The following is a 16354-nucleotide window of genomic DNA, read 5'->3' as shown; positions in this document are numbered from 1 at the left end:
TAACTGTAGATATTCACCACCATGTCCCACTAATAAGTCACTTTAACAGTGCATAACTCTGATATAAGTTGAATTCCGATAACCTCTTAGCTGCTAAGGAGTATGCATTTGATTGTTAAATGATAAATGTTATAGTTGCATGAACAAGTGTCAAACAATTGTTCAGTCCCAAGAGCCTCCCAATTATAGTCTTCACTCAGTACTCTCGCCTAATCTCATAAAATTAAACTAAGTGGAAACAACTACCTAAAATGTCCGAAATGCAAATCCATCAATTATAAATATACTAAAGTCTAAAAATAAATTAAAATGGAAATTAAAGGTATTTTTAAAGGATATTGAGAAAAGTAACATTGATATCATAAACAAAATTTTGAGAAAAGAACATAATATACCACTTTTATTATCCAGATTCTTTTTATTTTATTCAAATATTATTTACTTTAATTTGAAAATTAAATTAAAAATTAAAAAAAAACTAGAAAGTTTTGTTCTGAACAGTTCATTTAACTGGGTAAGTAAAAATTAAACTAATAATTTTGTGAAGATAGACCATACACACATTGTTCACATATATTCCTTGCTGGCATTTCTTTTCATGTAAACATGTGTGTCAGTTATTTGCCTAAAGAACAGGTCTTTCTTTGGAAAATAATCTGGAAGAAAACCATTCCATTTACGTAGTATAAACCTGACAGGATATGCTATCTGCAATAGATTGAAGGACAGACATGCCAGGAAGTATTAAGAAATATTGCCAACTACATTTTTTTCTAATGTCACATATGTTTTATGTTTTAGTTTCACTTCAAGAATAACACAATTTGTCCTAATTTGCAATTTCATCTCTGTTATTAGTCTCATTTTTTATTGTTTTAGAATTTCGAGCATGTGTATACTAATTTTTTTTATCAATTCCAACTTCCATCTAAGCCATTTCTCTGTGTCCAAAAATTACGTTTTTCTTCGCCAGTGTCTATTTTAATTAACCACCTTTGCAAAAGGCCATATTGGTTGGTCTCTTTAAATCTCAGCTGTAACACATTATATCCCTTTCTGAGTGTGGCCAAGTAAACTGAGAAGTGTTCGGTGGCCAATCTCAAACATATCTTTTGACAAATTATATGATTGGTAATTGATTTTGAGGTATAAATGTTATGTCTTAGTGACTTGTGGGCCAACAGCAGAATTTGTACTTTATTTAACTATTGACAGATAACAGATCATGTTAGGGAATGTCCGATTACGTTGTTGGGAAGTAATATTATTTAACTAAATAGTAGTAATTAATATATGGCCTTATTGGAATCATGTAAAGACAGACGATACACAGCAGCACTGAAAAAAAATAAACTATAAGAATCATGTTCTCCATGAGGAGGTGAGAAAATGTTTGTATTTGCTATAGTTCAGTGGGAAGTGGCACAAGTATACTGTTGTTATAAATGTTAATAGGGCTGGAAAGAGGGCTCAGGGGTAGAAGTACTTGCTGCTCTTCCAAGGGGCCTGTGTTCTGTTCCGAGCACATATGATAAGATAGTCACAACCACCTGTAACTCCAGATCCAGGAGATTGGATGCCCTCTTCTGCACTCCAAGGGCACCAGTATATACATGCACATACTCAAATAGACTCAGACACACACAAATGAAGAAAAATAAATCTTAAGGAAAATGTATTGTAGGTTGATAACACATCAGTTACTTTTCTAATTACTGTGAAAAAATTCCTGACAAGATGACAGGGAAGAAAGGGTTTGTTTTGCAAGAGAAGCATGGTAGCAGAAGCCTGATGCAGCTGGCCACATTGTCCCACTGTATGAAGGCAGAGAAAGATGGACACTATTTCTCCGGTTGTTTTCTTCAGGCTGGTACCTCTGAACAGGGATGCTTCCACTCACATTCAGAGCTAGCCTTCCTTCTTCAGTTAAACCTTCCTGGAAGAACTCTCACAGACAAATCCAGAGGTGAGTTTCTGTGCTGGGTCTAAGTCAACTCAAGCTGACAATGTCAATTAAGTAAGGTGAACGAACGGTTGAATTCCAAGAGTGAAAATAGAAGTCATGGGGAATAAATAGTTGCCTTCCTTTTTAAGAATTATTTTGTCACCAAGTGGTGGTGACACACACCTTTAATCCCAGCACTCAGGAGGCAGAGCCAGGAGGATCTCTGTAAGTTCAAGGTCAGCCTGGTCTACAGAGCAAGATCCAGGACAGACTCCAAAGCTACACAGAGAAACCCTATCTCAAAAAATTAAAAAAAGAATTATTTTGTCTATTTTTTGATATTATAATTAAATCATTTACATCTTCCCTTTCCACCCTCAAACTCTCCCATACAACCCTCCTTTCTCTCTTTCAACTTCATAGCTTCAATTTTTCATAATTTTGGTTACATAAATATATGTATATATGTGTATATATATATATATTCCTTAATACATAAATGCAACCCTCTGAATTTATATAATGTTATTTATATAGGGCTGCCCATTTGATACATGAGCTGAACAAGGACAAATACAATAGATATGCTAAAGTGGGAAAACTCTACACAGAATACTACAGGCAACTAAGGAATGCTGAGAGTCAGAGAAACTAGTCTGACCCAGGGAAGAACACACCAATTAGTTATCTAAAACCAGATAATAACCTCCTTTTATATTCAGATAGCAGTTCAAAAACACACCTTCAATAGGGTTTTTCCTACCATAAAATCCTTTTAAAATAGCATTCATGTTATTGCATTCCAAATCCCATCTCATTGTTATATTTTGTTTTATTTATGACATATTGAATTATTTATGTACTATTGACTTTGTGTCTTTGTGTTATCTACTAGAAAGCAAATATGGCTGTCTTGTTCACTAGGGTACATCACAATACCTGACCCATGATGGGAGATAATAAATGTTTAACGAAATAGTGATTTCATTGGATGTCATTTAATGGTCAGTAGAGCCTAGTTCTCACATTGATGTCTAGTCCATAATTCTTGTTTGTCTGATCTAGAATACCTGCCCCCCCCAAAAAAAAATCAAGTCCTGGTACCACACTTCCCCTTTCAGGAGACTAGACAGGGCCAATTCTGTCAAGGCAGTTAATTTTTTCAATTTTATTGTTTGGATGTTTCGCTTGCATGTATGTCTGTGCACCACATGCATGCCTGGTTCCATGGAGGCAACTAAAGGGTGTTACATTCCCCTGTAACTGGAGTTACACAGAGTTGTGTGCCACCATGTCAGTGACAGGAATCAAACTCTGATCTTCTGGGAGCTCAGCCAGTGCTCTTATCCTCTGAACTGTATCTCCAGTCACACACATAGCAACTTTTAACTGTGACATAGAACTCCCGAATCTCTCATAGAATGGCCACTGAGTGTGCTCCTTTTAAATATAAACATCAAATGTATATACCTTTTCTGTAAGAAAACTTCTGATTATATTGTTTGTCAACTCACATTTTAGAGGTAAGATTATGTTATCACAATCAGTTTATAATAACATACATTCCATCTTAAATTCTTCCTAAGTTCTAAAAATTGGAGTCTAATAATTACACGAATATGTGTATTTTTATATTATACAAATAGATCACTAGTGTCATTAGAAGTGAAATAGTTCATTCACTTAATTTAGGCTACAAATACAGAACATATTAGCTTTTGTTTTCCAAGTTTAGTTCTGAGACAGTAATCTGAGTTCTATTGATGGTCTAAGAACAATATCTGAAGAAGAAATGTATAGCATGATAACTTTCAATGCAACGAGTATTTTTTTAAATGATGGCCATCTTGAAACTCTATTCACTTTGCTTGATTTTCCAGAGATGAGACTTTAATTGGCAAGAACATCTCTAATACATTACACTAGTCCCTTCTGTTCTTATGACTCTCCCATTTCCGGTACTACCTCAGATTGGAATGAGTATAGGACTGCTATCCTGAGACAAATTTTAAAGTTAGTTAAATAAGACAATATAAAACAGGAAAAACAAGAAGCACGTTCCTGAAACTGACTGTTGTCCCTAAACATTTCTCTAATGTGAAGTTAGTCACCAATGTGAAAAATCCCATTTCCATCTTCAGCAAGCAATAACAGTTATAAGCCCAAATGTTTCTGAACTGTATTATGTGTCACCTTGAGAAGACTCCAGTGATATGCAAATTTGCACTGCTTATATAGTTAGAAGTATATGTTACCCAAGCTGTGAAAGTGGCCTTTTCAGTTGTGAAATCACTGGCACTAATTAGGAAGCAGTTGGGGAATTACAGCCCCTAAGCATAAGCATTTTTGAGCCATTATACCATCTTGTAATAAAGAGAAGTTGGCTTTCATCTTTGATGTCTCCATCACTGAATGAACAGGTGCCTGTACTCAGATACCTATGGATAGATATTTTCATTGAGTTTGAGTCTTGTGTGGGAAAATGTTAATCACAGTTATACTGCCCCCTATCACACAACACTGTCTACAACATCGTTTTCCAAAGCATGATATAAAGAACCCAATTATATAGTCTAAGACAAAAGATGTCAGTGATGAAAATAAGAACTTGTTTCTTAATGGTATTTATCATTGCCAAATCACTTCTGGAATGGACATTAATAATAAAAACTAGCACATTAAAATTGATTTTACGAGCTATGATCAAACTTGTTTTAAACAACAGAATTTATCTTCACCAATATTTTCTAACAGCCCTTAAAGTGCCATACAGATACTCATAGAGAAATGTCAGTCTAAGAGTAGAGCATTTAAAGTATTGTATCTGTCATGTCAAGCAATAACTCTCTTCATTTCTAGGTGCTAGGTGAGGAAGAAATTTACAGAAAATGTGTGGGGTGTGTGTGTGTGTGTGTGTGTGTGTGTGTGTGTGTGTGTGTGTGTACGTGGCACAGATGTGGAAGTCAGAAGAGAGCTAGCAGAATTCTGTCTACTTTCACCATGTAGATCCTAGAGATTGAATTCAGGTCATTGAACTTGGAAGTCCAGCTTTTGACTTGCTGAGCCATCTTACTTGCTCACTCTCTCAAGATTCCTGCTGTGACTCTCTAGGACTGGTAAATACTTTTTATAATTAAATTCAGGGAAGGGGTTGACTATTTTCACTTAAGTGAATTTAGAATATAAAATTTTGACTGAAAACATGTCAGTTGATATTTTTTATAGCAATCTCAAGTTATTTTATAGAAAAGCTACATTGATAAACAAAACAAAACAGAAAAAGAAAAACCCAAAATGATCCTTAATTAAGTACCAGATTTCAACTTGGACTAGAAGTAGAAAACAAAATTGCATTCATAGTTCTAATTAAATGTATATATCACTTAATGTAATCAAATGAAAGCTGTCAAGCACAGGATAACAAATAATTTAAAAAATTCCCTTATTGTCTGATAAAATAGACTTTAAACCATAATTAGTCAGAAGGGCCAAAGATCACTTGGTATGATGAAGGAAACAATCCATCAAGACGTAACAGACTCTTGCCCTGTGCCCCACACCCCTGACAAATGGGCAGAAGCTAGCCACAGGCTCACTTGGCAATACTCTGCGGTGCCACTATAATGAACATGTATGTGGTGGAGAAACAAGAAAGAAGGAGAAGCAGAGTGGTTTGTACACTATGGAGAGAAGGGGAACTGAAGACACAATATTGATGGGGAACAGGCTAGAGTGGATGGTCTATGCTGCAACCTGGGGCCATGTGATGTCCGGGCCTGTGCTGCCACCAAGTGCCATGTCTGCGTCCATGGCCCTACCACAGATAGGGTCTGTGTTGATGTCGGTGGCCCTGTGTTGATGTCCATGGCCCATGTTTCCACAGAAGACCATACAGATGCCTGTGGTCTGGGCAGCCATCTGAGGCCATGTTGATGTCCAAGGGCCATGCTGCCACAGGAGCCATATTATTTTGAGTGGCCTGCACTGCCATCCAAGTCCATGGAAATGTCTGGGCCAAGCTGCCATGTCTGGGTCCATGAACCTACCACAGCTGGAGTCTATGTTCTTGTCCGTGGATTGTGTTACCACCAGGGGCCGGTGAAGAGCCAGGCCCAGCGGCCTGGTCACCAGAGAACTCTGGTCCTGGCCCTAGCTGACCTCTTTAGTGGAACAGTTTCCCCCCAACCCTGCAAGAGAACTGACCTTCTGAGAACTGCCCCTCTTGCAGGCTATCACAATGGAAGAAGTGGCCCCACTGTGCAAGCAGGAGAGCTAGCCCCACCCTTGCCATGTGCCAGTGGGAGAGCTGGCACTTAGTCTCACCTGGGGGGGGTGGTCCTGGTATAGGCCCAGACTGACCAACTCAGCTACCACCTAGGCCCACATCCAGGGTTTTGAGTTGGCCCACCACAACATCCACACCATCTGTGACCTGCTAGAGTGCATGAAGGGACTGGTCCTGGGGAATCATAGCCACAGGATCTCCATGACTCTGAACAAAAGCAGGATATCCAGAAGTTGTTTCTGCGAGGGTCCAAAATTGTTGGTGTACCAGAAGCCAGAGGCCTTGAACCAGACCAACAATTCATTGCAATGAATATTTTCAATAAAGGCTTTTTGCGCAAAAGAGTGTACTGTGTGACACATTGCAGTCCCCAAGGCCACTACTACAAATGATTACATGATGGAGAGGCAGGAAAGATGGAGCAGAGAGATATTTTTAATTTTATTTTGGGGATAGGAGGCTACAAAGCTGGAGGGATGACATGGAAAAGACTGGGAAATAAGTGGAACTGGGGTGCATGATATGAAATTCTCAAAGAATCAATAAAAAAATTGTGGACAAAAGAAGACATTGCAATTCTGAAGATATATGCACTGAACATATGTGTACCCAGCTTCATGAAACACACACAAGTAAATGTAAAGACACAGATTAGCACCAACACCATAATAAATAATAAATAAATAAAGTGGATATTAATAAAATTATAAATCAACAGCAAAGAGATACATATGGAGTAAGAACAGTGCACTACTGAATGATGAATGGTCAGTGAGGAAATTAAGAAGAAATCAAAAGAACTAAATGAAAATTAAAACATACAAGTAACATTATATAAACTTAGCAGGTTGTATTTTTGTATTTAGGAATATATATAGTATATAGGAATATACATATATAGTATATAGGAATATATATATATATATATATATATATATATATATATATATATGTGGTTTAGTCTAAGAACATTTGTGTTTTCTTGTAATTTTTTTGGTTACCCTTAGTAACATGATGAACAAATATAATGTATTTTAATCATATCCATATACACCTCCAACATCCCCTCTCCGGCTCCTCTGGGGTCATTTCCTCCCCCATATCCTCTTCCAAATTTCCCCTTGCTTCCTCCCTGTCATTGAGTCCAATACATATTGCCCTTATGTGTCATCCACCAGAGCATGGACAAACTACTACAGGCCACACCAATGAAGAAAATTGACTCTCTACCCAATTTGCTAACAACTACCAATAGGTCCTCAGCTAGTGGTAGGTCCTGGTGAGCCTCTTCCCCCTCCCTTTTGGAGTATTGACTGGCTTAAACTTGTGTAAGTTTTGTATTGCAGCCATAGTAGCTGTAAGTACAAGAGTGCAGCTGCCTATCTGTCTTGGGTTAGTGTGCCTGAAACCACTATCATTTGATCCCTAAATTAACACTATGAGGCATTCCAACTTTTTTAAATGGGGTGGGTCAAAGTAACTATGGTTAGAAGTTAAGTTCTCTTTTCTTGTTGCAGGATTTTCTTTTAGAATGTTACTAGAGTCCTATTTTTTAAAATTCATTTCTGGATTTTAATAACTCATGGAAAATTTAAAAACAAAACCATACACATATGGATATTACTAAACAAATTACATAAAATAATTATTTGAAATGACACATTTTTACCTAGTTAGATGCAACCATTCCTCATGAATATATATACAAAACATCCCTGTTATGTATGATGAAAAGCATTCAGTGTTATATGTCAATTAAAGCAAAAATAAAAGAAAGAAAATCAAGCCTGCAACAATTTATTTAATGAAATTATTTAATTAAAATATAATTATTTCATTCCTGCTTCCTCTTCTCTTTCTTGCTCCTCCCATATACACTCCACACTCCCTCCCAAATTCATCTCCTCTTATTTAACCATTGCTATTACATATACATACAAACAAATAAATATAGAAGTACAACCTGTACAGTATTGCCTGAATGTATATTTTCAGGGCTGAACAATTATTGTTGAATAAGCAATCAGCTGAGACTGAGCTGGCCAAAGACCGGATAACCCATCATGAGGCTCATCCTTGGGGAAGGCTAATTCTCAGTCCCTCCACAGCTGTCAGTTACCTGTAGCTCTTCATATAGAAGTAAACTGTGACTGTTGTTGAAATTGTTCAAATTTTCTTTACGCACCCAAGTTGTTGTGAGTCAATGTTATAGCTTACAGGTCTTAGACAGAAGGTACAGAGTGAGAGAGAGAAGAAGATGGGGAGAAAGTACAGAAAGGAGAGAGAGAGAGAGAGAGAGAGAGAGAGAGAGAGAGAGAGAGAGAGAGAGAGGGAGAGAGGGAGAGAGAGGGAGAGAGAGGGAGAGGGAGAGGGAGAGGGAGAGGGAGAGGGAGAGGGAGAGGGAGAGGGAGAAAGGGGGGAGGGAAAGGAATGAGCAATAAATAATTCTCAATCTCTGACACATAATTACCATGTTGTGTGTTATATATTTCTCTAACTGCCGTCAATATATGCTTCTTATTTACAAACACTTAGCAAATGGGTTACTATAGATAGTATTTCATACTTCATAAAACTTGATTAACATTTATAAAGAATTTCCTGATTCCTAAGAAAAGTCTTACATTCTAATTATGAATATGTATGAAATGTACATGTTTGCTAATTTTGCCTGAAAGTTGAATATCTCAATTACATTTTATTGTGCTTTATCTTTTCTTTTTACAGCTTTTAAAAGCTATTGTTTTATTCTTGAATTAAAGACCAAGGAATATTGAAATTCTAATTTTGTGTATACTCTCTAAAATTCTAGAATTTCAAAGAGGTTTAAAATAAATTATGTACTTTTCAAATATCATAATTAAAAGGCATTGTGAACCTCTGGTCCCTGTCTCTGAAATCCCTGCCAAGACGTATTAAAATTTCAGTGTGGGTGGAGTGAATTGGCTTAGAATGTATTACCTGAGAATAGACACAAGAGTTTAAAAAGGAGACAAAATACAAAAGACATCAAGAAACTATTCACTGTTTTGGCATTATGATAGTTTGGTAGTTAGAGGTAATTGTCAGCTTGATAGAAATTGAGTCATCTGAGAGGCACGTCTCTGGGCATGCCTGTTAGGGATTCTCTCCATGGGTACTGACCCGAGAAAAGGATTGTGAACAGAACTATTCTGTGGGCTGTGGATCATGGACTGTATAAATGGAGGAAGCAAGCAGTAGATATGCGTTCATTGCTCTCTGCTCCTGACCCAATGGAACTAGTTGCTTCAGTTCCCTGCTGCCTTGACTCCACTACCATGAGCGGCTGTACTTTCAACTATGAGAAAAGCAAAGCCTTTCTCTCTGAGTTGCTTTTGTGAAGGTATATTCATCACAAAGTGAAAAGAAAGTAAGACAGGTAGTCTTACTTTTACAAAGTCTTTTCAAATTTTTGGAGCCCATAGGAAGTAATTTTGTAGCTGGCAGACAATTTCAGTTCTAAGCCTAGAATATTTCCAGTAGTGTCATTCTGTTTGATTTTAGTGAAACTTCAAAGACCCATGCTTGAGATTTGTGTTGGATATTAAACTGAGTATGAAGAGAAACCACCTTTCGTTTACTCTCTGATATTGATTTCTTCTGTTTCATTTGGATGAGTACCTTTTCATTCCTCTGCTCCTTCCTCATCTCACCATCTTTCCCTTATTTGTCACAGCTGAATAATCCTGCTGTAACAATTCCTCTTTCTTATAACATCATCAGTACCCCCACTACAATATTTGAGAAATTGTCTTTTATTGAAAAGCCTTATTGCACAGAATACCAGAGTATCAAAATATCACCTCATTTGATTTGGCAGACTGACAGGAGCAGTAGTTCATAGTAATTAATAAGAATTTAGTTTTAAGTGGGCACAAGTATGTAATCCTTGACTCAGGTCTTGGGAAACTGAGACAAAAACATTATTTTATCCCAGGATTTGGGGACTTGCCTGTATATTGTAGGGATATCCCTGTCTAACACACACACACACACACACACACACACACACACACACACACACACACACATATATAGAAGAAAATGTAAACAGTTCTAATGTAATGCAGTAAAGGGCTCATTGCTATACTCCTTAGTAGAAGCAGATGTTTGAAGGTTGCTGTGTCTAGAATCAATTTATCTAAATTTCTAACAAAGGCATAGTGATTAAAATTGCGTTATACAATTATAGTAATGGCTGGTATTAGTGCTTGGAATGATCAGGAGATATTGGATGTTGAAAATAAATGAGAACAAGACAGAATTCATATAGTATTTTTCCTCTTTACAAGGCAAAGATATAATTTCAGAGTTGTTCTCGTTCTTATAAAGGTATTTTCAAAACTTTGCATGAATAAATAGTTAAACATACTATTATGCTTTTGATGCTTGGTGAAAGTAAAGAGATTATTTTGACATTTAGAGGAATCTGGCCTGGACTATTAAAGGGAACTCACTTTCAAAGTTAATCTTCTGTCAGCAACCAATTGATCTGTAAATGCATTTTAATGGTTATTCAAAAGGCATTTACAAATAAGGGAATGTTTTCACCAACTGGATTGAGAAAGCTGATTTAAATTCTGGAATACTGAAAAGTCAGGGGTTGGATTTCTTGACCGTCTCCTATCTCCATGCTGGGACTGGCCTGACTCAAGCACAGATCTTGTGTGTGCTATCACACTCTCTTCTTTAAAAATGTTATCTTTCTAACTGAAAATAAAATTTTTTAATATTTTATTTTCTTGAATGCATTGAGAAAAATTGATATCCATAAACCCTTGATACAATTGAATTGCTATCGTTTGTAAATAGATCAAATGGCAAAACCAATCAAACTTTATCTTCTGAAAAACAGTACTATGTAATGTCCCATTAATTAAAAAAAGTTAAAACTTTAAAACTGATTTCTATAGATTTTCACAATTTTATGTAGAAAGTAAAAATTAGTGTCAATAAATAAGCAAATGGTCATGCAATATTATCTCTACAGAGGTCTCAGTTTTCAGAGGTTCCTGGAAGAAAATACCTGACAGGGATAAACCTTTGTGGAATTTGGGACTTATCTAAGCCTGAAAGTTTAGATAAACACAGTGATTAAATCTAGTGGTTATAATGTCTAATTTTACAAAGAAGAGGCGTTGAATGCATAAAAAGCTAAAGAAAGCAGGCCCTTCCGGTCTTATGCTGTATACCTCTTGTCAGTTTTACATCAGGCAGGAAGCATTACACTATCCTCCCTATAAATTTTTAATGAAAATAATTTCTTCATCATTGTGCACACAGTAATCGATGCCTACTTGAGCCATCTTGTTTATTTTTGATCTTATCATAATTCTCTCACTCCCACTGTCTTTCTCCATATTCTGAGGCAGAAAGTTGTGGTCCTTTATCAGAAGACTTGATTGTTCTTTTTGTTGTTGTGTTTTACATCTGTAGTCCTTCATTATTATCTTTTAGTTCTACCATAGATTCTGAGATTCTGGTATTAGTATGGGTTGTGTATGGGAGAAAATGTGATGATTTATTATTAAATAATTTCAGAGGCAGCTAGTTCAAGTATTAATTTGAAGGAAAATGTGTTCTTTCTGTTTTTAATAATTTAGCCATCAATAACTTTGAAGTACTTGGCCAAGCTCTTACATGATCATTTTTGTAATATAAAACTTGATAGTTTATTCTATGGAACTCGTGATCTTTATAACAAACTTTTTATGGAGAAATCTTTTTGTCCTTAACATCAAGGTCAGAAGACTACTAGTTAAAGGTCTATTCAAGGATCTACAGTCCCACAGTGGCAGCCCAAGCTCATGATAGAATCGTTCTTCCAAACTGCTGAGCATTATTCCTTCATTTTCTCATTCTCTTGGTCCTTTGAAATGTCTCTCCCCGCAGTTGTCATATTTTATTGTAGCCATTGGAAAGTGCTCTTTCTTAGTCCTTTCAGACAGTATGTTCCAAACACAAGGATGAATGATAGTAACTAAGCCCCATTTCTGTGAGTTTTTTCACACCCTGACACATTACCTTCAATGACGTGTTAGTATATGCTTATGAGGAGTCCTGCAACACCACACTCTTTAGTCTTCAAACTGTATAGATTGAATTTATTTCCATAGTATAGTAACCTAATAGATGAACTAGCTATCGTGTTCTTGCTGGGTAGCATGCACTTGGCTACAATTTAAACTGCATTGTTTAATCTGACCCTCACTCTGATCAGATTAAGATGATCGAGAGTGTTCTCTTCGTTTATCACAAAGGTACAAGGACCTGGCACAGAAACTGGAGTTTCTCCTTCTCTTAAGTTCACTATAGATATATGTGATTATTTTACCATTTATAACTAAGTACATTTGTATAATGTTGCCTCATGATCAATTAACATTTTTTAAAACCAATATATTCATTAGAGAAAGTTGCTAAAGAAACAAGACAGACAAATATGGGTTAATACTCAGACAGTTTTGGATCCTAAATATCTGTGGACTTAGAAAAAAATTAATTATTAATCCTATGTATCAGATTCTTCCAGCGTAACAATGTACAATTTCAAAAATAGTAATGTGTACACATGTGGAAAATTATATTCATACACACACACACACACACACACACACACACATATATATATATATATATATATATATATATATATATATATATATGAGTTGTGATGTACAAGATCTAGTTACACTGTATGTGCCTCCTAAGTTTTCATTTAGTATTATAGTGGCTTTCTTTCTTTAAGCCTGACAGTTTGTTGTCCAATAAAGTATTATCTTGTATCATATAAGATAATTAAAAATGCTAAAATTGAAAAGGATCTTAAGATTACTCTGAGGAATTCAGTTCATGAAAATACAAACAAAATTTTCTGGTACAAAAATAAGGGACAGAATAGAAACAATGCAGATTGTGAACATGATCAAATCACATGCATGTGTACATGTATGGAAACATCATCATGAAGCTCCTTTCTGTGTACAGTTAATATGCACTCATTTTCAAAAAGGGAATATCTTTCAAAGAATAATACTATATTTTGTATAACTTTAAGAAAGATGAAAACATCTGGGTGATATTTTTTTTGACCCAGTCTCTTGTGGATTGTGATACTTTTAACTTATCTCTGACATTATCAGTTCCTATATTCAACTTTAAATGGTGAGGAAATCGCATTATCTTCAACCTTTCAATTGTTAGAAGGATGAGTAAGAAAACAATCAAGAAAATAACAGCTCTGTATAAACAATAGTACTGTGTTGCATAACAAATATGTGGCCAAAATCTGTAAAGCTCACTAAATATTTAAGAGAAAAGTACTCTAAAAATAACTAGGTAATGCCAAGTGACAGCTTTGGCTTAGAGCCCATTAAGAGGAATGAACTCAGAATCATGCTCTCTGCCCATGATATCTGTATTCTTAACTTGTAAAGCCATATACAGCACAAGTGATTTTTAAGGCAATTGGTGTTTGCAGGAAATGAAATGGCACCTCAGCTAGTATATAATCATGGCATTGTGTTCTATGAATTTGCAAGAGATTTCTAGGACTGTAGTTTTATCTTTGGGAGGGAATATAGAAAAACTGCCTGAGAATAGTGAAAATTACATTTCATATGAGCAGGCAGTGTTTTATTAGTTAAAAAGCAAAACCCTGAGCAATTGTACTAAAATTTTCTATTTTGACAAATATTATTTGGTGATTTATGATAATATGGGTGATTATTTAACTTTATTATATTGCTTGTTTACATATAAGGTATTAAAATTAGTCATCACATAAGGTTTCATAGTATAATCATACATGAGATTATGATTAAGAGGGTGAATGAAAGTAAGTGTGACTTGAATTTTGGAAAATACAAAGATGAATGAAAGGTAAGCAGATGCAGGGTTTCCTCACAAAATCAAGCAGGATGCCCCCTGCAAAAAAAAGTCAGGGATGCTATTTGTGTAAATGGCTCTGGAACTTGTGTCTCTGGTATTGGTGCATACAGCAGCCCAGGAAAGGGAAAAATCAGAGGACCATGAAGAACCATCGTGCCATTTATAAATAGAATGGAACTAAACAGGCAAACCCAGTTCATGAATGTGCTAACTTTTCCATTCTAAAGGAGTAGAATTTATGGAGAAACCAGGTAATAAAAGGGAACAGCCAGTGTAAAGTCACAGAAAGGGGAATCTATGTTGCACATACATTCTCTTCTCCAGAATTTCACCCCTGTCCACTACAGATTCCTGACAAGACTCAAGGTCCTCAAAATCTGTGGAGATAAAATTAATTCTAGCCTTCCCCCACCCCCATCTGCTTGGTAGTCTATTTTTTTCTTTCTTTATCCATCCGTCTTTGGAGTTCCCCCAATGCATGCTGGAGCAGTGAAGTCTTAATCTGCATGAGTCACCTCTCTGGGGCATGTGGTTTCTAAAAGTGGACCACTGGAGGATGGATGGAGCTAGCATTTGTAGAGCCTTTTGCCTTAACAGCTTTTCTGAAAACAATACTTCTGTGTTTGAGAGGCTTCAATTGCTTCCATTTAAATCGGCAGTCCATTAAATACACACTCCTCCGCATGACTTTCAGGACATTGATGACCTGCTTTTAAGCTCCATTCTGACTCCTTGCTATTTTCCCTGTGCCTCAGCTGCTTGTACCTGAACCTTCTTCTAGCTCCCCTAGAGGCCCATATGGCAAGGAATGGCTGGCAGCCTTGCATCAGATGCTGATGGGACTCTGTTACACCATTCACCAAATGTTGTCATTTGGGCAAGTTATTTCCTCAGGGATTGTTGAGTCCTCCTTTGTAAATGGGAGAAAATCATTTAGTTTTCAGAGTTTCTGTGAGATTTAAATGAAGGAGATATAAATAGATTAAGAGGCATTCTATCATTCATCTCTCAACATCATTAGTTCCCCCTTTGCCCTTAAATATAGACCTTTGATTTTGACATTGTTTGAATAGTGTGTGTGTGTGTGTGTGTGTGTGTGTGTGTGTGTGTGTGTATGCATACATGCATGCTGTCTTTCCACTAACAACATTATTTTAATTAGTTTAGTCTTATATATTTATTTTGCCCCTACTACACTGGACAATAAGACTGACTTCCCCTTTGCATTTCCCCTTCATGGTGTCAATTATCTTCCTCAAATCTACTGGCTTATTGCCTATGGATGGGCCTTTGCTGTTCACACTCTGCAAAATGCAGATATTTTCAGCATTCAATTTTTAGCCCTACAAGCCACATAGAGACTGGATATGTTTCTCAGTCTGGTGAATAACAGAATTATCCTAAGAGCTACATAACTGTGTTTGGTGATTTTGTAATGCAGAAATTGTTTTGCCATTTTACTTCTGACCTGGAACATTAACAAAGCATGTGAGAAAATTTCAGTGTGATGGGTCATCAGGAGAAATGGTTTCTGGTTATTACCGGTAATGGACCCACAGTGAATTGCTAGAACATTATCATAATCAAGTCTTAATTCTAGAAAATACTTAGCTGGCTGTTACCACAGGCACAACACAAGTCTTCTGTGTATAGGATATAGAAAAGCACAAAGTATACAAAAAACAGAGAGACCATATTCAACAACTCCTAAATTGAAATTTGTTCACTGAAAATAACTATAAAGCAGTTTTGAAAATAACTCTAAAAAACTGACTTGTACAAAATTTTAGGTTTTTATTTTTATATCACTGATCCATCTTTAAACTTAGGTGTGTATGGTAGGTGTCATTGTATATGATATCCTTTACTATGTAATGTATCTTTAATACTTCTCATTTTTTTTCATTAAATGTTTGCTTTCTGTGGATGATATATTGTGCAGCCTGATAAAACTTTCCTGAGGATTACAGAACAGTACAGCAACTAGATAAGACATAGAGGCCAGACAGTGGTGGCACACATGCCTTTAATCCTATCACTTGGGAGGCAGAGATCCTTCTGGATCTCTGTGAGTTCAAGGCCACACTTGGAACAGAGCCAGGCATGGTGGCAGACACCTTTAACCCCAGTACTTGAGATCTCATGCCTTTGCTTGGGAAAGACACACACCTTTCATCCCAGGAAGTGATGGCAAGGAGCAGAAAGATATATAA

General features: G+C 36.2%; 1 protein-coding gene across 3 annotated transcripts in view; it reads left to right on the top strand.

Annotated features, from left to right (window-relative positions):
- Positions 1 to 16354, top strand: part of Ano3 (anoctamin 3) — a 245044-nt gene that overhangs the window by 23984 nt on the left and 204706 nt on the right. The window contains exon 1 of one of the 3 annotated variants that reach the window (XM_052726590.1): positions 1870 to 1966. The exons of the other annotated variants lie outside the window; for them this stretch is intronic. The gene's annotated coding sequence lies outside the window, so the exon portion shown is untranslated. Of the gene's footprint in view, positions 1 to 1869; positions 1967 to 16354 lie in introns of those variants that run through there. 3 annotated transcript variants of the gene reach the window in all.

Source organism: Peromyscus californicus, unplaced genomic scaffold, assembly GCF_007827085.1.
Source record: "Peromyscus californicus insignis strain IS unplaced genomic scaffold, ASM782708v3 Scaffold_7__1_contigs__length_154581171, whole genome shotgun sequence".
Classification (NCBI taxonomy): domain Eukaryota; kingdom Metazoa; phylum Chordata; class Mammalia; order Rodentia; family Cricetidae; genus Peromyscus; species Peromyscus californicus.
Note: the sequence above shows the minus strand (reverse complement) of the source record. Positions and strands in the feature narration are given on the sequence as shown.